The sequence below is a fragment of the Drosophila arizonae genome, chromosome 2, assembly GCF_054131065.1.
Source record: "Drosophila arizonae isolate 15081-1271.41 chromosome 2, UAZ_ARI_1.0, whole genome shotgun sequence".
NCBI classification, from domain to species: domain Eukaryota; kingdom Metazoa; phylum Arthropoda; class Insecta; order Diptera; family Drosophilidae; genus Drosophila; species Drosophila arizonae.
In genome coordinates, this window is record NC_142922.1 from 9,663,049 (window position 1) to 9,685,160 (window position 22,112).

Consider the following 22,112-nt stretch of genomic DNA (forward strand, 5'->3'; position numbering starts at 1 on the left):
AAGCGAGAGCAAGAGCGAGCGCGTGTGACGAAGTGAGAAATTGAGCACTTTGAGGTATTTTTCAAAACACAGAAAACAAAAGCAACAATAACAAGTAACAAAAGTAACAGCAAGCAAACAAATACGAGAGTGTACCCGACCAGCACATACCCTATACAACATACATAGTCTTCATTTACATTTCAAACAAGTTGAGCCAGAGAGCGCGAGAAGAAAAAGTTTCCACCACTCCCCTTTTCAGATAAGTACAGGGTATATAGAGGGGCACCCAACAATGTGAAGTGTTAGCAAAAAATATGCGAAATTAGCAACCAAGCACATTCGAATCTGAGTTTTTTCTGCGGCAGTGGCTGATCTTTTGCTGGGGCATTTATTCATACGATAAGCTGACAACAATGACATTTCAATCTCAGCCATTAGCCGCAAATACCGACTGTTATAAATATACATATATATTTGTATTTATATAAACGTACATATATATTTATTTATATATAACTATAGGCTCGAGTGTTTGCGATTCAGGCAACCAGACACTCAACTCGACTTAGAAACCAGTAACCAAGGCCAGCAGCTATTCGCTGAAGTAAGCCAGCCACTGGCACAGCCAACCGATCTGCAGTCAGTGCTCACAGCATACTTTTGGCTTGATTTTTAGAGGCTACCAGTGAAATATGATATGACAGATAGATCAAAGGTGATTAGCTGAGAAATTGCAAATATCTTACGGTGCTTCAAGTTCCTTGAAGTTGAATTCAATATAGAATATTTACACAGATATTAGAATACATTTTTAGATGCTTATCTTTAGTTTTCGATTTTTATATTTTGTAAGTATCTGTAAAGTAGGTTTACTTAATATAAAGAAGAAAAATAATAGCTGTTGTTTATTTTTTGACACCAAATAAAATCAAAACACTCGCGTTTAAATTATATTTAACTTTTCATCTTATTAACCGTAGGTAATTCTCAGCTTTTTTAAAGCTTAAAAAAAAAAAAACAACCAACACCAGAGAACAAGTCACGCTTGCAGACGAACTCAGTTTTCGATAGCTCAAAACTTTAGATATTTTCGGTCGCTTTCATAACATTTCGTTGATTCAGCATTGTGTTGGCTCTGCCTTAAGATGTTATAATTATAATCATGAGACACCACAGCGGGGACTTGAAATCCATATTTACCAATGCAGAATGGCAGTCGACTTTACGCTCGACTGTCGCCAGTCGCATTGCCAACAGAATGCTAACAAACGAGTCCAAAACAAGTTGCATCAAAGGCCACAAAAGTCAGTCATAGATACAGATACAGATACAAACGTATCGTGAGTGTGGCTGAGAACTATTTGACAATGCGAATAGACTGCGGTCTGAGATACATTCGATTGCTGTTGCCAAGCACGGCTCACAACTGACCCAATTACTGCGCAAATGGTGGAATCGAAGCATTGTAAAGCATTCAGCGGCGATTTGTAAGGCTCAGGCAGATAATATGCAGCCATTTAACGGTAATCGCTGCCTTAACTTAGCTTAGATCAGCTGCAAATTGGGCGCTACCAAAAGCCGCACTTACAACCAATATTAACCCCCAGCGCAGATCTGCAAGGGGATCATTTTGCGCCAGATCTAGAGATTTATCGGTCACGCCGTGGCTTAAGATATTATTTACTGCGATTGCACGGAACAAACTAAGCGAACGCTTCGCTGCATCTGTTGGCCAAGTTAAGACGTTCAGAGCTCAGGAGTGACAGCCGGACGGCAGTCCAGACAAATGCATTATGTATTTAACTTGGCTAATTGCTTGACTCTTGCTGCGCGTCTCTGTGTAATCAGTAGGCAGCTACGCTTTGCCAATCGCTAATTTGTGTGAACAGCAGCCGAGTATCTTTATTTACTAAAAGATACTTTGTGCTTAGCTTTTTTTTTTAATTTATTTTTTTTTTTTTGCTTCTTCTTGGCCAGTTGAATGCCCGATTTCTCTTCAAATACGCCACAACAATCTAAGCTAGGCCAAACAAAAAAATTAAATAAAAGCCCCAACAGAATACTGCAATACAGGAAGCAATAATCAGACATAAGTCAAGAGCCGAATGCTTCGTGCCTTCACAATTGCCATGCCGTTTATTTATTTTGATAGCATATTTCACAGATACTCTTATATTTTATGCTAACCATATATACAACAACAATTTAAAGCAAATTAAAAAAATCAACCTCAAGCGACCACCGCAGACCATTTTTTGCAACTCTTCGCCATTAACTCGAATAATAATCACCAAACCGAACGAAAAAAATTAAGTGCAAAATACATATTTAGCACGTTCGAAGCATTTTAAAGACAAAACAATAAACAATAAACATTAAACACAGCCAAGAGACAACGTTTTTTTCAGCGAACAGCACAGACAAGAAAGGCAAATAAATAAAAAACTAAACCGAATGAGGAAAAAACCATAAACAAAATGATATTCTTGTATATTGAGTGATTTACTTTTCTGTTAACAATGCAATAAAATGTTATCGATCAACGTGTTTTTGGCTAGAAGTATAATAAAAACTTTTTCCAATCTCCATTAGTCTTTTATTCATACAAATTCAGTTACATAAAACTATAAAACTTTTTCCAAAAATATTTTACTATACAAATTGTTGATTTACGTTTTATAAGTTGATTTACCTGGCTCTTAATGACGCGAATTCATGGCTTAACTATGGCTTTAAAGATCAGTTGAGTGTTCAACGATGACAAAAATTATCGATGTAATTAATCGATAATTTTACCTGACTCTTAATACAGCGAGTTCATGACTTTATATATTCCTTTAAAGATCAGTTGAGTGTTAATTGATAATAAATATTATCGATATGATTTATCGAAATGCCATTGAAATTTATTAAATATGCATCAATACCAAGTCTGTTCCTATCTGTTGGCTAGATCTTTACACTACTCGATCTACCATATGATCGATCAAAGTTGTCGAATCACCGCCTACACTCGACTATTCAATAACTAAGACTCTTTATATATATTCGCCATACGCTATGCTCGTCCAGATTACAGTTAGGTATGCTCATATCACTTTGCCATTCTTTATTTTATCTATCATATGATCGATAAAAGTTATCGAATAACTACCTATGCTTACTAGCTATGGTATGCTTCAATAATTATGTATGCATTAAAGCGGCCAATTTTATCCGATTCACATAAAAGATGAGCTATTAGTATAATAGCTCAACATGATGAAAATGTTAATGAAAAGCACATGAAATTCAGTACATGCCTGGCCAATACATTTATGGCGATTACAACAATAAAATGGAGCACGAAAGGAAATAAATTTTGCTCATTTATGACTCTGCTGGCAGCGCTAACTTATCAGCTAATTGGTAAAGCTATATACATATATATATATACATATACATATGTATATATATTAACGAGCACAGATGCGCATTACTTATATGCGGTATTCCTGCCCTACTCAGCTTGATTAGCAAATATATAAAAAAAAATTGAAAAACCTGCTGTGTGGCGCTCAGCGTGAGCCGTAAACAATATGCAGTTAATTTGGCAGCTGAGCACCTGAAATTTCACCTGAGTAGTGCACGGGTAATTATGGTAAAAAGCGCCTTTTGCAGCTACAGATTTGCATTTGGTTTTTAACCAGAAAAATGTCAGAAAAGCCAACAACAGTAACAACATGCACTGTTATTAATTGGAAGAAAAAAAAACATACCTTAAATACGCTCAAGCATAATTTGTGTCTTGTTGTAGTAGTTGCAGTCGTTGTTGCTGTTGTTGTTGTTGTTGCAGTAGTTGCTGTTTTGTTTGTTGTTATTTATATCATGTCCAACTGGCTGAATGGCTCACATTAATTTGGCAAGTTCATTAGCCCCCAATAGCTAATGACACGAAAGGTCTTACAAGCCTAGTATATGCACATACATATATACATATAAGCAGGTATTAAAATTGATTTATCTAGAGCCTGATCAGTTGATCGTCTCTATATGGCAATTGGCGGTTTTTCTAAATGAAGATTTCTGTCTCGATATCAGTCGTTGGTAGCTGCTTTTATGGCAACAGCGACGCCTCTTAGCCGTTGCCAACCTACGCACTCAGTTTTTAAATATATTAATTAATTAGCACAAGTATTCGTAAATGGCCTAAACAAATCTGAACCGGACTGAAACAAACTGACTGATTACAGCGTAGGTGTGAAAAAATGGCAAAGAAACAGCAATTTTTGGATAGATATGCAGAAGAAAGTATCTTTACTCAAAAGAAGAGTTGGTTCTTAAGTATATCAAGGAAAGAAAGTAGTTAATTATGAAAGCAGCTCTAGCTCTATTAATAGTAGTACAGCTAGGCATACTAATCACAGCTATAAACATTTTATTACTTCCAATTACAAACATTATAATTACTCTCTCACTTCCGAGGGATATGCTCCAGTCGAGCAGTCAGATTTTTGTGAAAGCATGAGAAAAGCATTAAAAATCTACAACTCAATTCTCAGCAAGCAGTATAATTTATTCCAAGAACATATCTGTCTTTTATTTCCACTTTTCACATATGCGATAAGCAGACGCTCTTAACACTTGGCCACATTTAGCTGGGGGGGTTTCAAGCATAGCAAAGCCATAAAGCCCAGGCACAAACATAGAACTACGAACTACATATGTAAGATTTTCCACGTGCAGTCAGTACAACGCTTAAGGTCAACACAAATAACTTTGGCTATATGTATAAATATACAAAAGTATTGTCGTGTATATATATTTATATATATAGACATTTCTTGGGGCACATTCGAATAAATAAAACGTCTTAGCGTATATGTACATAGATATGTAAGCAGGCACAGTTTTGAATGTTGTTTGAAAATCGTTTTGTTATTAATTAAGAAGGTAAAACACATTTCTAGTTAGAGACCAAACGGCGGCTATATAATTTGTACAGATCTCTATTCGGAATTCGGAATCGCACAGAACGTTTTTGTTATGTTTTGGCGCAGTTCTTCGCGAGCCATAGCAACATTTTTTATGATATTTATTTTTTGTTGTTTCTTCATATACAGCATAATTATTTTTAATTGTTATGCAGCCTCGTTTTGTTTTTAGAACGTGCACATATACATATAAACATAAAGACACAGAACGCACTCAGACACTCGCACACACGCACACACGCACAACAAGAGCTGCGTAAATATTTTGATAGCTAAGATTCTTCGACGCGTACTCACAAATGATAATTTGTAAAAACAATATGGGAATTATAAACATATAATTTGTTTTATTTGTAATGGCGAGTATTTCTTTTTCTTGGCTCTTGTTCGTTTTGACTGGGCTCGCTGTGATAGCGCTGAGAAATTCGCGTGCTACTAAAAGTCAAACGTTGGCGACTTTTTGCCACGTCGAATATCTCCCGAGTCATTCTCTCGCGCCGAGCGGAAGAGATTCGAAAACGCGCACAGCTCTATCTATCAGATGCACATATATAAATATATATATATATGTATATATATAAAATATATCTATCTAGACATATGTGTTTGTAGCTGCAGAGAGCTGAGAAAATTAGAAAATCCAAGACAAAGATAAAAATATATAAGAAATGCGTGTATTGATTTAATAAAAATAAAATAACGAACAGGGTGTGTCTGTCGTGCATTGCATGTGTGTGAGATGAGCGCGAGATAAATGTAAATAGAGAATAAGCCCAAACTAAATTAAATATTTGATTGAGCATGGAACAATTTGTGGGGCCAAATCAATTTACAGGGTTGTAAACTTATTGAGATAGAAAAAAATCAATAAAAACGGAAACAGCCCAGTTCAATGAAATTGTGGTGAAAGAGAGAGACAGGCCTAAAGAGAATGTATAGAGATCTGAGACTGTGCATCAATTTTAGTTTGAGTTTAAGTTTGAATTTATTTAAGCATTAATTTAAATGTTTATTGTCCCCATTTCTTTAAGTGTAGTTTGGACTAATCTCGGGCTATCTCTTCTATGGGATGACCACCCTGTACCTGCCTGTCGACAGCTGCTAGTGGCGGATGCTATTTTTAGAGATAATAACAAAATAACACGTTGTTTCTCTATGTAGTACATCATATTTTTGCCTCCGCCTCTCCTCAACTCAATGAGCCAAAGGGTGAAACCTCACACAACACATACGACGACATTCGACTCGAGAAAAAATTCGGGCACAACGCAGTGCTCATTCAGAAAAAGAATGATGTTGATGACGAGGAGGTAGATGCCATCAAATTTGTTTAGCTCCCCGACAGCGTCGACAAACAGCCTACAAAATATATATCAACAAAAAATAAGTACGCGTGCTTCAGGCGGGAGTACCCCACGTGTAGATACCCTAAGCGAAAGGCGACTGGCTATCAGTCTGAGAGCTTTAAGTTATAGAAATATAGATCGAAGGAGAGAAAAAGTCAAAGGTAGCTAGAAATGAAAGAGATAGAAGTAGAAAAGGAGGAGGAGAAACAAATCAGAGACGAAAAGACAAATAGAAAGAGAGAGATAGAGAGAGCGACAGAGCTAGAAATATGAAGAGTGAGTTAAAGGATAAAAGCGAGACAGAGGACAGAGGACATTTACACAGAGACAGAAAGGGAGAGCGGACAAGAGAGAGAGAGAGAGAGAGACAGAGAGAGACAGAGAGAGAGAGGGAGAGAGAGAGAGAAGGAGAGAATAGAGAGATTAAAGGAGACAGACAGACAGAAAGAGAGTAACACAGAGATAGAGACAGAGACAGAGAGAGAGAGAGAGAGAGAGAAAGATAAAAAAGAATTCCTCCCTTTATACAAGATACTAAGAGACTATGATACCCTGTTTACCCATTTCCAATGGGTTCGGGATAGAATGAAATTAAAATACATACTAGAACATTTACCCTTGCCCCGTGTGAGGCAACCAAATCGAATTGGGAGCGCGTCGACGATGTCGCATTTTAAAAATAAACTCGGAAAAGCGGTGCACGCAACGCCACCGAGAGACGGCACCACAGAGCGATGAGCACCACCGAAAATAGTGCAGGCAATCGCGCAGGTGGTAAATGGGAGCACGAACGGGATGCACTGCGACTGCTACTGCGACTGCGACTGCGACTACGACTCAAAAGAATGCAGCAGCAACAACAACGACAGCAGCGACAACAACAACGGCGCCATTTTGCTGACAACGTTGTCATAAATCTTGAAATGCCTTTTCAGCCAGTCGGTTCGAGGCGATTTCTCGCCAAACCAAGCGACGTGATCATAATATCAATAGTTGACCCAGAAATCAAAACGTTTATGAAGTTGGCTCAAAATAAAGGTTTCAGCTCTTTTTATTGTTTCTTTACTTTTGGCCAACAAATCAAATGAACTCCTAGCTCATTGTGTGTGATTAATCCACAGAAAATTGACCCATTGTTTGACATTTGTTTGAGGAGAGATGGAATAAGAACGTAATCATCGCTTCTGAAGTTCCCTATGCTAAGAAGGTCACAGTAGACGAGCATAAAACATAATTTATATAACCTCAAATCTCACAATCATTATCAAATTAGAAAGAAGAGACAGAGAATAGTCAAAATCAGATATGAATTTGCATCTACACTGTATGAGTCCAATAAATTAGAACATTCCAACAAATTCACAGCCTAAATAAGGTCACAATAAGAACATATATATAACCTATAAAGAAAACTCACTCCACCAAACATTTGAGAATTAACTTCAACAGAAAGTCGTGGAGAGGGTATCTCAGATCCCACAATAACTTTCAAGCTCCTACAATGACAGCTACTCGCTGAGCAGAGGTATGGACTGGGAAGGGGGTCACACTCTAATGGGCCATAATTTAACCATTGTATTCTAAGAGATCGCAGCTAAAGCGTTAATTAACTGAGAAGTCGCCTAAAAATTGCTGCCAGGTAATTTTGGGAAAACCTTGCGCACAACAAAAGCCAAATGACGAGTGCGTTAAATAGTTAATCACAAGAAAAAAACAATTATGTGATAAATGTGAATATGAAATACTCTTTCATTACGATATTTTAAAATAAATGCAATTTTTCATTTTATTTTATATTTTATAAGAAGCATGAGTATAAGCTTGACAGCTTAACTATAAATTGAACTGTATTGAACAAAAAAGCTTTTGGAATAACTATAATATAACCATGTCGTTTCATATAAAAATATTTTAATTTATATATCAATTATTCCCACCTACTTGAATGATGGATACGATAAAAAACAGACTTAAGGTTTGCTTGAAACTGACATTAACGATTCAGAAACTAAGAATTTATATATTTTGTGACAACAAGAGATATCTAAACTGCGCTACACATTTCGTGACAGAATTACGAGACCCACGACAAGTGTATAAGCAAAGAAAAACAATAACAAAACCATTTAACGAGCCGAGCTGAGAAAGAGGGTCAAGCTCAGTGTTTTGTGTGTGTGCTGAGTGGAATTGAATGCGCTTTCATAGCCATAAATGAAATGCTATCAGTGGATTTATATGCAGGGCCTCTCACGTACAACGCCCCCACCTTTCTACACGATTCACAAATCACATTCGCTTTCATTTTGATATGGTAAAACCATACGGGATATACCCTGCGTTTCTGGTCTGGTTTCTGGGCCAATTTGACATCAAGTCGAGTTGGTTTCTAAGCTAAGCGGCTTGGCTCATTTGTGAAATCTCTAAATAAACAGCTCAGTAATCATATGCAAATAAGCCAACAAGAAGAGACGAACAAGCATACGAAGTAGAAGACGAAGAAGAAGCAGAAGAAGAGAAGAAGGAGAAGAAGCAACAGTTGATTTCACATAGTCGTCGAGGTTTTGGTTTGGTTACCCAAATACGAACAAATTTCGTTTAGTCTGGTGACCCGGGTTCCATACGATTCGTTTCGGGTTTCTCTTTCGAGAGCGAACGAAAAGCGAAATTTGATTTCGGCTTTCTGATTAGTAGAACTAACCAACAAAATATAATCAAAATAAATGAAAAAGAAAAATAAACAAACATCGAGAAATGTGGCCAACACCTTTGCGAATAGCAGGGCGGGAGGGTTTTCTTAATTTATGCACCTTGTCATCGCTTTGGCTTTTAACGATGGGTCGATGGGGTTTGGGTTTTAGCTCTGCGGCATTGTGTTTTGGTTTTTTTTTTTTTTTTTTTTTTTTTTTTTCTTTCTTTTGGGCTAGAAACTACCTGCTTTAACTAGACAAAAGCGAAAGTCGTCTGGTAATATATCAAATATGCTTGCTGAATTATTTACGGAAAAAAATACGAAAACTTAAAAGGTAAAATATAAAAATATTTGTATACCAAATATCCATAACGAAAAGAAACAAACTTTGAATGCGAAAAAACCAGGTATTGTTGTCTTAAGCCCCATAATACGAGCTGATATAAACCAGATTTAACTTTTTGCTGTTATATTATATATGTTTATATTATAGATTAATTTAAAGCTGTTCATTCAAAGATTATTTGTGCATATACTATTGAATAATACAAATACCTCGGGTAATACGTTTCTTTTCTAGCTAAGCAGATTTGATAAAAATTTGTGTATAAAGCTTAGTTAATAAACTAAGTTTCAGCTTAAATATCATATTGAGTCTGCAATGGAACTTGTAGCCCTTAGCTTACATTTGATGTCTTGAGTTTTAATTTGTATAAAATAAAACAAGCTTAGACACGATGTTTGCTGCGAGTCTTTGCTTGATTTATGACTTTTCCATTTTTCAATTATAATAATCGTAAATATTTCAATATCTCATAAGTGTCAGAAATCGAAAACATATTTAACTCAATGGAATTTCATTTTAACCTAATTAGTTTGCCTTTGAACACATATTGTCGAAAGATTATGTACATCTGATATGCTAGAGATAGCTCATAAATTAAACAATGCTGAGAGGAACAAGTTCTTTAATTATCATATGTGCGTCTATAAATTTTAATGTTTCCAATTATTTGTACAATCATAGCTAACGCATACTCAATTTTCAACATACTTAAAAACTAGTTTGCAAAGAATCAATAAAGCTCAAAGAAAACAAGACTTAGAACAACAATCATTATATATAGTCATTGGCTTTTTGTGTAAATATTTATTCTTCCATATTTTCATTACGAATATGCATGCAAGCATAAATACACATGGCATTTAACTATTCCTCACTCTTATCTCAATTCTAGCGACTTGGGCTGAACATGTTGAAAGACCCGCAGGTTATTTTGGGGGGCGTATTGCCAAATCTGTAGTACTTAAATCATCGCGCAGCGCTTTGTACATATTTGGCTAATAGCAACGCGATTTCCAAGCAAGTGAAATGCCGAAATAACAGCAACAACAACAGCAGCAAGAGCTAAACAAAAGTCAAAGCACTTGGCCAGTCAGTCTGGCCGATTGGAGCAGGAAACTTGAGCAATGCGCGCACTTGACTGCATAGTTTCGTTTTGTATCCATAAGATACAAATCAGCAGCAGCAACAGCAGCTGTTGCTATTGCTGCTATTTTGGGGCAATACACAACAAACTCATAAAGTTCAATTGCGCCAAAGCACTTGAGTTTAAATTTATAAATTTATACAAAAATATGTACAAGAAATAAAAGAGACCAGCCAAAAGGTGAGACAAGTGCACATACCATACAAAACTCTAATTTAGACTGATTGTAAGGCGCAGATATATAGATATGCAATCGTTAGCCGAGGATCGGCTAGAAACCCACCAGAGAGTCAAAACCGAAAACCGGCTGCTGGCGAGCCGGAATCTAGCCTGGGCAAAAACTGAACTCGAAAAATCACAAATTTGAAATTTAAATTCAAATTTTGTAGCGCAAAACTGTGAGCTCCAAGTGCATTAAGTGCCGAATTGCTTCCGGTAGCTGCGACCATAGCACAGCCACAACCACTACCACAGCCAATGGGCCAACACACAAGCTCACTTGTGGCCAAGAGGTGCTCTCTGCTCACTGCTCGTCACAAGTCTGCGCCGCATTTCGTAAGCGGCTTCAGTTTTCTGACAATTTTCTTTTCGCTTCATTTTTGTTTTAATTTTTTTGGCCAACCAAACAACGCACACACACATGGCTAATGTTATAAATTAACGCAACATACAACAGCAACAAACAGTGTAACAAATAAAGGTGTAAGCAAGTAGAGCAACTCGGCTAAATGATACCCTAAGCCTTATATTTAGAAGGTTTTTAAGCCAATTTTCATTAAGCAAATCTGCCTAGACTGGGAAATAGCCTTCATTAGCATTTCAAAAGCCTTGATTAGCTTGTTATGCGTAGATATAGAACATTACCATGCTCTAGGCTAAACTGATTTGAAGATAAGCCAAGACAAAGAGAAACGGCAGCGCATGGCTAACTGGACTGCAAACAGTTGTCTTCTGCTTGGGAATAAATAAAGTTAATAAATTCTCTAGCTCTTTCTAATACCTAGAGTGCATATACCCCATATACCCACTTTCAATTGGCGGAGGGTACACAAAACACAAATTGTACCGTCATGTGGGTTTTATATAAGCCAGGCCAAGCAGCTAGTCGGCCAGCCAGTCAGTTAGGCAGTCAGTCGGGCAACCTACGCGCATGTGCGTCCAGATCCACATCCACTTCCAGGTGGAACCCGCTCACAAAGTTGGCCAATTTTTCCGCATCTGCTGCCACTTTCGTGTATTTTTATTAAGCTTTCGGTTTTGCAAATATACAGCTTTTATTTTCTACCTTTCTCACGTCAATGAGTCTGCATAAAATTAGCAAAGTTCAGCTGCGAAAATTGCTTAATTATCTAATGCCAACACTACAATAGAAAATGCCGCCAAAAATAACAATAAAATAGAAAACAATAAATAAATTATATGCCTGTCCACATCAATTTAAAGTGCGTTTGTTGTTTTGCCTTGTGGGGATGGGAAGCGAATCGCAGCTAAAGAGAAGAAATATATCTAGAGAGACGTGAAGAGTGTGCACCTTAACAAGAATCAAACTGTCTATAGAAACAATAAGCTGAAGCCAAAATTTAAACAATACAAAATTAAAGATTGCCAAAAATCTAAAGAAAAAGCCGAAAGAAAAGAACTGAATAGAAGGTCAACATCGATAATGACCTAATTATTGATTCGGTTCAGAACAAACTATTCATTATAAATGGAATATTTATGAGATGCTTGATTGATTTAAATATGCCATTCATATGACTTATATTAAAACTGGGTAAATTATAAATAAGCTGAATAACTTATAATAAATATACTATATGAACAACTTATTCAATCAATCATATGAAAAATTTGGTATATTAGACATATATTACCATTATATATATATATATATTCAGCCCATAATGCCGTAAACTAAAATTGCAATTCTCCTTTTACTTTTATGTTTTGCAGTTAAAAAATGAAGACGAAGAAGTTAAAAAATGAAGACAAGTGCTAAAAATATTAAATGAAGTCTTGTCAAGTTTTAAATGAACATCTTTGTTGTGTGCCCAAAAAACTGAAACAAAAACATAATAATAGCTCAGTGTTAAAAGCGTTAGAAACTCGTATAGAAAGTTGCAGCGGTTTTACACTTGACCCAGAGCTAATACAAAGCCAAATATTTGTACAGCTGGAAAATGCTGCATAGAACAGGCCCCCCAAACAAAGAGCAAAGTACCGTTACTCGCTAAAATCTTCAAGAATCTGAAACTTGAGAGTGTGTGTGTGTGTTGTGTCGTCTCACACACCACACACACTCACTCACCGAGTAAGATTGCCTCCCCAACCCAGGCCCATGAAACAGATCAACGGCTGTCACTGTAAGCGTTCTCAGCTCCAACTGGTAGCCCCAACTGAAAGTCACAATCGGTTACAGTAAAGTGTCAGATGCTTAGCAATTATGATGATTATGAGGAACTTACATTTCACATAGAACAGCAGACGAAAGACCGTGTATGGCTGCCTCACTGGCGGACTGCCTGACTGACTGACTTTAGACGACATGAACCTATAACCGTAACCAAAACTTCTCAGTTGAGCACTGCGCGCACTTTGTGCTACTTATTTCAAGTTCTCCCTCTATGTGGTAGCATAGGGTATTACCATTTTGTCCATAGTAATATATGCTTATACTTTGATCTATCAATATAATATCATGGGGGAGTTCTCTTAGTTTTGATCTATACATATTAATATGATTCCCATATCACCTATCATTCCACTATATCTGTGACAAACTTTGAGCTTAGGTTTAGCCTATGTCATACTGTTATAATGCTGCTAGGGTATTTAATCGTTGTTCTTGCCTGTTGGCCGTTGTTTTGGGGGCTTTGCGGTGCGTTCAACCTGCATTTCTGTCGCATCATCTAAAACTATATTTTTTTCGGGTACCTGAAACAAACAGAGGCACAGCACTTGTCAGTGCGTCAATCAGTCAGTCAGTCAGTCTGTCGGTCGGTTGCTCAGTTAAAGTCGCTTTGCCATGCTTTAACGGTTCTCACACTCGCGGGCAACTGAATCTGGCGTGTGTATCTTTGGCAGCGAGTGGCACTCATCATAATTACAACGCCGCAACAACAACATCAATCTAACTGACTGACTGACTGACGGACTGACGGACTGAATGACAGCCACATGAGGCACAGCCAAGCATCGGCCTCACTCGCGCAGTTCCATAGCCTTTCGCACTGTTCATAATTTATGATTGCTTTGCGTGATTTTACATTTCTGTGTTATTAGTCTAAACTTGGCTTGAATCTATGCTCGTGTCTTTGTCTGCTGAAATGGCAAAAATGAAAAACACCTACATACGTTCGCACCACGGACCCAACGCAGTTGCCAGCCCACACATTGGGCAAGGGGCGGGCCGGCGGGCCGGCGGACAGGCCAGGCTATGCTAGAGAGAATTGCACGTTGTGGCCAAATTGTGTTTGGAATTTTGAATGCTGCCGATCATTAAAATCAATTCTGATTCATTAGCTTCAATTGATGGCTTTGTGTAATGATTCGCAGACACCGTTGATCCCGAGTTCAGGTGCCGAGTGTGGGATTTTGAGAAATCAACAAATCTTTAAGATCGCTGAAACCTTGTAATACAAATGGTATTAGTGAACAATCTATTTGCCATAATTGAAGATTGAGCAAGTCAGAATAGTAATAGTGATAATGATAGCTAACTAAAGCAGAAACGGAAATATATTTTCATGTCTTATTTAAATACATTGTATTATTTATATATGTATATGCCTATTTCTCTATATATATTATATATACCATTAACAACTTTCAAAATCTAGCACCTATATCATTATCAAGCCTCCAGACAAACCGTAAGGTCAAGCTCAACCACAGAGCGAGAATAATGTTATGAAAACTCTATCAAAGGCTCACCTTGAAATTAGTTTAATGATCTAAACAAATATAAATTCAAATCTACTTAGTTAGTGCGTAAAATATAACATGGCAATTATTTTCAGCACGTCATCAATCATAGCCATAATAATAATAAAAGCAAACAAATGGAATGAAGTTAAAAATAGAGGAACCAACGTCTGACCAGCTGTCAGAGAAACACAAAATGTTTGACCCCAAGCAATATTTGCTTTACCGTATGTCAATGTTTCTTAAGGAAGCATTTGAATTGTTGTTGTTGTTGTTGTTGCTGCTGTTGTTGTTTTAGCTGCACAAATAGACGAGGTCAGGAAGTGTGTAGGGGGAATATTTCCGCTTGAAGTGCCATAAGGAAACTCTTGACACAGAGGCCACAAAATGTTTGATTTAAGAAGGAAAAACAATGCAGGCGAATGCTAGCGACTGCGTAATACTCGCTGGGATTGAATTAACCGTTATGAGATAAATTATAATATACTTATCATATCTGCCTAGATCAGGTCTTTCAGCTATAGAGTTGTTGTTAGAAAACTCAGTATACCCCTTAGTAATGCATGAGCGGGTATTCAAATGGTTATTGCTTCAGTTATGATCTAAGAATTTCCATGTAAATGTGCCGATATGCAAATGATATCTGGATAAACATAGAGAAGCAAATAAACGAACTGCGACAGCATTTGCCCAAAGGCACATTTCGATTGTTGTTGCTGTTGCTGCTGCTGCTGCTGCTGCTGCTGTGTTTATTGCTGTTGCAATTCCCAGAAAATTATGCCTGAAAATTGAGAGTCTCGAGTCTCGAGGAGCGCTGCATCGAGTCGCTGCGCGCTGTTTGAAGCTGGATTTGGATTTGCAGTTTGCAGTCTGCAGTTCGCCGTTAGACTTGCCTTTCGCGTTGTCGACGCTATTACGACACAGTTTTCGTTTCGTTTTTAATAATCATTTGCAAATGTCTATTAGGCCGCCCCCACCCCACTCTTCTGCTCGCTCTCGCTCTCCCTCTCTCGCTCTTTCTCTCTTTTTCTAGCTGTTGCGCATGTGCAGCGTTTTTCAAAGGAAACAAATCGCTAAGCCAAACGAAACTGAAAATGTGCCGCAAAAAAAATAAATAGCAAATGAAAAGAAAAACAAACTTGGATGAAAATGTTTGGAGCATGTAAATTAAGACTTTTAGCTCAAATTATAGCAACTGGCTGGAGGGAGGCTCGGTTCGGAGTGCCTGACAGGCCATTGATTCCCTGTAAATTTGTGCACATTTCATATAGAGCGACGCCCATGCTGCTTGCATTGGAATTATAGTCATCCTGTCTGAAAAGTAAAAGTTGGGCAACTCTTAAGGTGTGTTTCACTCCACTGGCAGCGCACACTTGCACTTTGCCAAAGAAAAGCAAACAGAAATAACAAATATTTATTTAGTATGTGTCACATATAATCAGAAATTTGAAAATTAATATTCAAAGAAGTCATTTAAGTCTAATTGTGAAGCTTGATGTAAGCTGGAAGTCTAGGAAAAGCTGTCAGTCCATTTCCATTGGAAATTGCAAACCTATGAAATACGCAGAATCAGCTGAGAGTGCTTAAAGGTGCACGGAAATGGCTGGCAATTCTTGACAACGGACAACTGTTGCTCAGTTATGCAATTAAATTAAAATAAAGTTGCAGCAGCAGCAGCAACAACAACAATAACAGCAGGCAGCAGTCGGGTGACCGCATTGCAGTTGCATTTGTTGTTGCTGCCGCCTGTTGCGAGTGTTGCAATTGCTTTCGCTTTGATTGAATTTATTTTATAATCCACGATGCCAGCTGCTTAGCCAGCATCAGTGTGCGTGTGTGTGTATGTAACTGCGTTTATGTATAGGCATAAGAAAACTGCATCTGTAAGATGCAATTTACAATTTGCATTTTACCCACTGCGCGAACATAGGAAACGGACGACGCGTCCGACAGCCCCCAGAGACCGACACACACACACACACACCCGAGCAGCCGGTCAGGCATATATGATAAATTATATTATTGGCATAATAATATATTTAAGCGTCATAAGCAGTAAAACTTGCATCGAGTCGAGCTGTGAGTGAGCTGAGAGCTGTGTGATTTAAATTCAAGCATTTCATATTTTAAAATGCGCATTAGCGGCTTCCTTCCAATTCGATTTCGATCAAAACAACAAAAAATGGCAGTAAATAGTAAAAATTAAATAACAATCAAAGAAGTCCAAGCTATAGATACCCTATAAATGTTGTGCGCCATAGTAACTAAATGCTGATAAAATTCCCAAAAACATAAACCACAAAATTTAATAAAAAAAATATTTAAGCATTCACTATAATTACTAGTCAGTATTATTTCGGATTGAAAGAAAATGTTGCAGCTCTTCAGATTTTTTTTAATTTAAGCAGATGAAAATCTTGATTTTTGATAATATATAAATTCTTAAAAAAAAACTTTTGCAATAAAGTCAGACTTAAAAATGTATCGATAAATTATAGAATTATAGGCTACTGCCTCAATACTCAATACTATATACCCTTCACTCACATCTAATTGCTATAGAGTATAAGAGCGTAAAACTGAAATTCAAAATGGAAAATGGCAAATTGCATTAAATAAATAGAAAACTGTGACTGCTGCCATTGCTGTGGCGGCCTCTCTCTGCGAGTCTCATGTTTATGGATTTGCTTTGCAAATTGGATTATGCTTTATTGTGATATTGTTACTGTTGCTGTTGCTGTTGCTTTTGCTCTTTCTGCTGCTGCTGTTGCTGCTGCTGCGCCACATCCTCAAGCAGCGGCAATAAAAATGTCGGCGCATGCGTCGCTGCAAAACTCTTGTAATTACAGAGTTGCCAGCGTGTTGCACAGTGGTTGCCACTGAATTTATGCCCCACAATCTGGCAACTGGCAACTGGCAACTGGCATCTGGTATCTGGTATCTGGTAGCCCCTTTAATTATTTGCACGAATTCGGTTTGTTAATCGCCCATTGACGTGCCGCATCGATCGGCCATAGACATCTCCATACACAAACACACACACAAAAATACATATAGATAGACAGATATAGAGTATATATAGAGCTACATTGGTATCTGAGTAAAAGTGCAATGAAAGCCACAAAAGGCACACTTCAATTAAAGGGGACGGCACGGCGCGATTGTCGACATCGGATTGCATCGGAGTTAGTTAGATAAACAAAACTGCGCGCCAAATTACGGCATTGTTATCGCAGCAGAGCAAGACAGAGGAGGAGAAAGACAGAATGAGCGAGAGAGAGTGTGTGTGAGTGTTGAGGGGGGCGAAATTTATGATTGAATTGAGCATTTTCACGTTTGTTTTTCCTTAATGGGCAAGTGAAAAGCCGAACAGCAACAAATGGGCCCATCAATTGCCAAATGAAATGAATTCAAGAAGTTGTGAGCAGCGAGTTTAAATGCCAATGACCGACGCGGGTTGCACTTATCGTCAGAAATCCTAAAAAAAAAAAAAAACACTAACACACTAATTCCCAGTGGTGGAAAATGCAAAGTGAAAACTAATGATAGAACAGCTCTAATGTGGCCACAGTCCAATTACCAATAAGGAAAATTGCGGTGCACGTAGAAAGTGCTTGGAGCAGAGCAGGAAAAATTCATTTTTCTTTCTTTCTCTCAACCTATCCGTTAGGAAAGTACTAATAGAAAATTAACAGTTAACTTTTGAATTGAAAAATGTAGTTTATGTATGAAAAGGTTAGGCAAGTGCTCAAAGTTTTACTTTGATGTAGTTTTCAGTTGGAATAACAAATAATTATATAATAGATAAGGAAAAACAATGTTTAAAGTCTTCACTACTGCTGCAATCAAATGTTCAGAAACTATCCCTACTTCCCAAGTGAAATTAATACAAATGCCCCTTTTATTGGCATTTGAAACTCGCTTATTAATCATATCATCAGCCTCAGTTGCCTTCAATCATTCAGATTAAAAATTACTCTATAACATTATACAATATTTATATGCATTAAATCATGCCCCCTCAAAATCGAACAAAATATAGAAAGAAATACTTCGGGCAGCATATCATTTAATCAAAAGCTCGTTAGTCTGCGCACACAGTTTGCGCTTGAATTTTTAATGGCTTAATCAGTTTCGGTTCGGTTTTTTTTTTTTTTTTTTTCATTTGCTTTTTTGTTTTTTTGGTTGGGATAGAGAGAAGGAAGCCACAAGGAAATTGCATCGGAAAGCGATACAAAAGAAGCACATCAAAAGTTTTTCCTCTACATGCACATATGTATAAAAGTTTTTTCTCTCTCTCTCTCTCTCTCTTTTTTGTTGCCTCACAAATTGATTTGGTATGTGAAGACGGATAATTGGTTTTTGAGCGACCATAGAAAAGCTTTCACGGACAGTCTGACGCACGCTATAAGTAGGTTTTATTAACAACTCAATTAGGGCGCCCTATTGGCAGCCAATTGGAATTTTTTAGATATACATATATATTGTATATAGAGATATATATGTGAGGATAGAGTTAGAATTTGCAAATAGTCATTAATTGAGCTTTAATTACAAAACATGCTAAACTAATTTATTGCATTATAAATATTGCATAATGTATATAAAAATACAAATATATATAAAAAATAATTAAGATACTTCTTTAAATTGGTATATTTTAGTTAAAAAAAACTACCGTTTGTATACTCGCTTTCATATCCTAATTCGAAGCAACTTATTTTTTCCCCAGTTCATTAAGCTACTGAGCTGAATTGTAAAATACAGCTTCGTTTCTATCAGCTCTGATGATATTCTTCCAGTTTTCATTATAATACATTTATGTGCTATAAATTTTGCATATATTACGCACATGTTCTCAACGGCTTTAAGATACAATTTAAAGATTTCATGAATTTTTTATGAACAGATCTAGAGGGGAATTAAAGATTAAATAATATCTTAACATAATCTGATGATAAAAACCTTTCAGTATAAACTGCATTTATATAATCAGAATAAATTAATATTATTATCACTTAAAGGTATGAAGCTTTAGCTAGTATGAGTCTCAGCTCAAAAAATGCATTAATAGCTGACTGGAATTCGATCCATGTTTGGTAGTCTAATAGCACTTATATACCCTATATCCAATGCATTATTATTTCAAATCTTTTGTGTTAAATGGGAACACGCAACCTCACCCAAAAAGGCAAAAATCAATCAATTTTTTAGTGCTCATTAAATGCATATTAAAGCAATCATAAACAAATCGCATCCGCTAATTTTAAACTATAAATACAAGAAACATCTTTTCGATATCTACAAACATTAATACCATCGCATGTTATAGGAGGAAAGAAGTAATTTTCAAAAGTTTGTAGTTCACAATCGAAACATATTTTCAGAGACATGTGCCAAATTGTTTTTATCGCTGCCATTAGAATAACTGTTGTTTGCGAATCGGGAATAGTATTACTCATAAAAAGAAGAAGAAGAATCATAATTAGGTATAGAAGTGGAGTGTGCGTGCGAATTGATCAGCTGATTCATTGGCGAGTTCTATAAAGATTTTCACAGCTTTCTCTAGGTGTCAAGTTGAATGAACATGCTAAGAAAACATAATTGTCCGCATGTGTGTGCGTGAGTGTATGTGTTGAGTGCGTGTATGTGTGTGTGTGCGTCTGGGAAGAAGTTAACTACTATTGCATTTGGCTCATTGCGTCGCACGTATACTGTATGACTAATCAATATAGAGAGCAAGACAGAGACAGACTGCGTGACAGACAGAGAGACAGATAGATAAAGACTCTCTGGGAGAAGCTACGCTTGGGCGAGTTTCACAAGCTTCGCGACCCGCATATAAGAGCTTTGCGTATGAGTTTTTACGATCGTACGAATTGTATTTGCATTTATATTGAATGTGTGTTTATATATATATATATGTGTGTGTGTGTGTGTGTGATCAGCAAATGCCAAACAATGTGAGTCACGATAATCAGCGTTGAGCACACCGCAAACACGTCTCGCAATATTCACAGTACGCTCATAAGCGCGAGGGTGGAAAAGGGAATAAATGTATAGAAATTACTAAATGTACATCATAAAATATATATTTTCAAAAAATATTTATAAACGAAGTATTACAATCAAGTAAAGTAAAATATATATTAATCATATATATTAATATATGTAAAATATATAGAAAATTTAGATATAATAGAAATTGGAAAATAAAAAAATATATATATATATTTATGAAACATTTTCAACTTTTTTTTTTTGTAATTCTTAGTTTTCCGGAATAAAGTTTTACAAAAATAAAAAAAAAAATGCAGAAAAAGAGTTACCAAAAAATATTAATGCCTGATATATAAGGTAAGCAGCCTTACTTTCCCTGATAACCTACACACAGTAAGCTCAATTCAGGCTTAAAATATAATGTGGCTAATGCCACATGATCATGTGATTTTCTTGTACATAATAAGAACAAAACTTATCACGTTTCTTTCAATAGCCCTCTATGACAATTGCCGGTTATTCGCAATTTACAATAGTCTTTTCAATAAAGCCCTGTTACAGCCCTCGTGTATTAAAAAAGAGTTGCTGTGTTATATGCGCAGTTATAATAACAACGCTTTGAATATCGCACAGTGGCTGTAAAACGAGTTTGGATTTGTTGAAATAAGCATTTATGAAAAATTAAATGCACACTGCATATTTGTATATACCTGAGCGTAAATATATATAGTAAATATACATATATACCTATATATACATATACGTGTGTGTATTTATTTGTGTTTCTTTATAGAGAGGAGACATAAGTAGACGCTAACTTGGCCAGACAGTTGTTGTTAAATATTGCAAGATGTTGCAGTTGCAGTTGCAGCAACTGCAATCGAGCGTAATGCGCGCGCATGCAACGTGCCGCAGCAGTAGCAGCAGCAGCACCACCAACAACAACACCTTTGAAATGGTGTCAGCAATAATTTATCAAAATAAAGCGAAGAAAAAAAAACGAACATGAAAAAAGCATAAATAAACCAGGCAAAGCTGTTCAAACCGCATCTAAGTCTAAAAAAAAAAAATGAAAAGAGAACCCGAACAATTTGCATGAGCGCAGCCAGAGACAAAAGACAATGCATGAATGTATCTGTGAGATACGAGCTATCTCAAGTGCTGGCCCAGGGCATGTAAAGCGTGTCAGCGCAGTGAAACTCGGTGAAATAATTGCGGTAAGCGCATAAATAAAATTACACATGTTGTGAATTTGCAAGCAACAGCCACGCCCACTGACAGTGCCAGCAGTCGGCAGCACTCACCGGCAGCCCTACAACAGGTAAACAAACGCAGACAGAGGCAGGCAACAGTTATTCGCTCGATCTGTGCACCTCTGTCGGATACGCTCTTATCTTATCGCGTCTTCCTGTTGCTGCCCCAGGTATTTATTGATTTGTATACCCTTTAGTTATGGAATATGGCTGCGAAAGGGTATGATGTAAGAAAAGAAGCCGTACTCTCTCCCTCTCTTCTTTCATTTGTAATCTACTTTACTATCTATCGATAGTTTCTGTCAATCAATAGGAAAATTCAGGGTATCCTCTGGCTGATCATGCCCAACAAATTTAATGTTACTTGTTTTTTTTCGATGCTCTGCTGATAATGCAAGTGGCAAAAACATTTTTACGACCTTTCGGAAGGGTCGAGAGATAGACAGGCGAGGGTT

At 36.9% G+C, this 22,112-nt stretch overlaps 1 protein-coding gene across 1 annotated transcript in view; it reads right to left on the minus strand.

Moving 5' to 3' along the window:
* Positions 1–22,112, minus strand: part of LOC108621295 (uncharacterized) — a 49,427-nt gene that overhangs the window by 22,068 nt on the left and 5,247 nt on the right. The window lies entirely within an intron of this gene.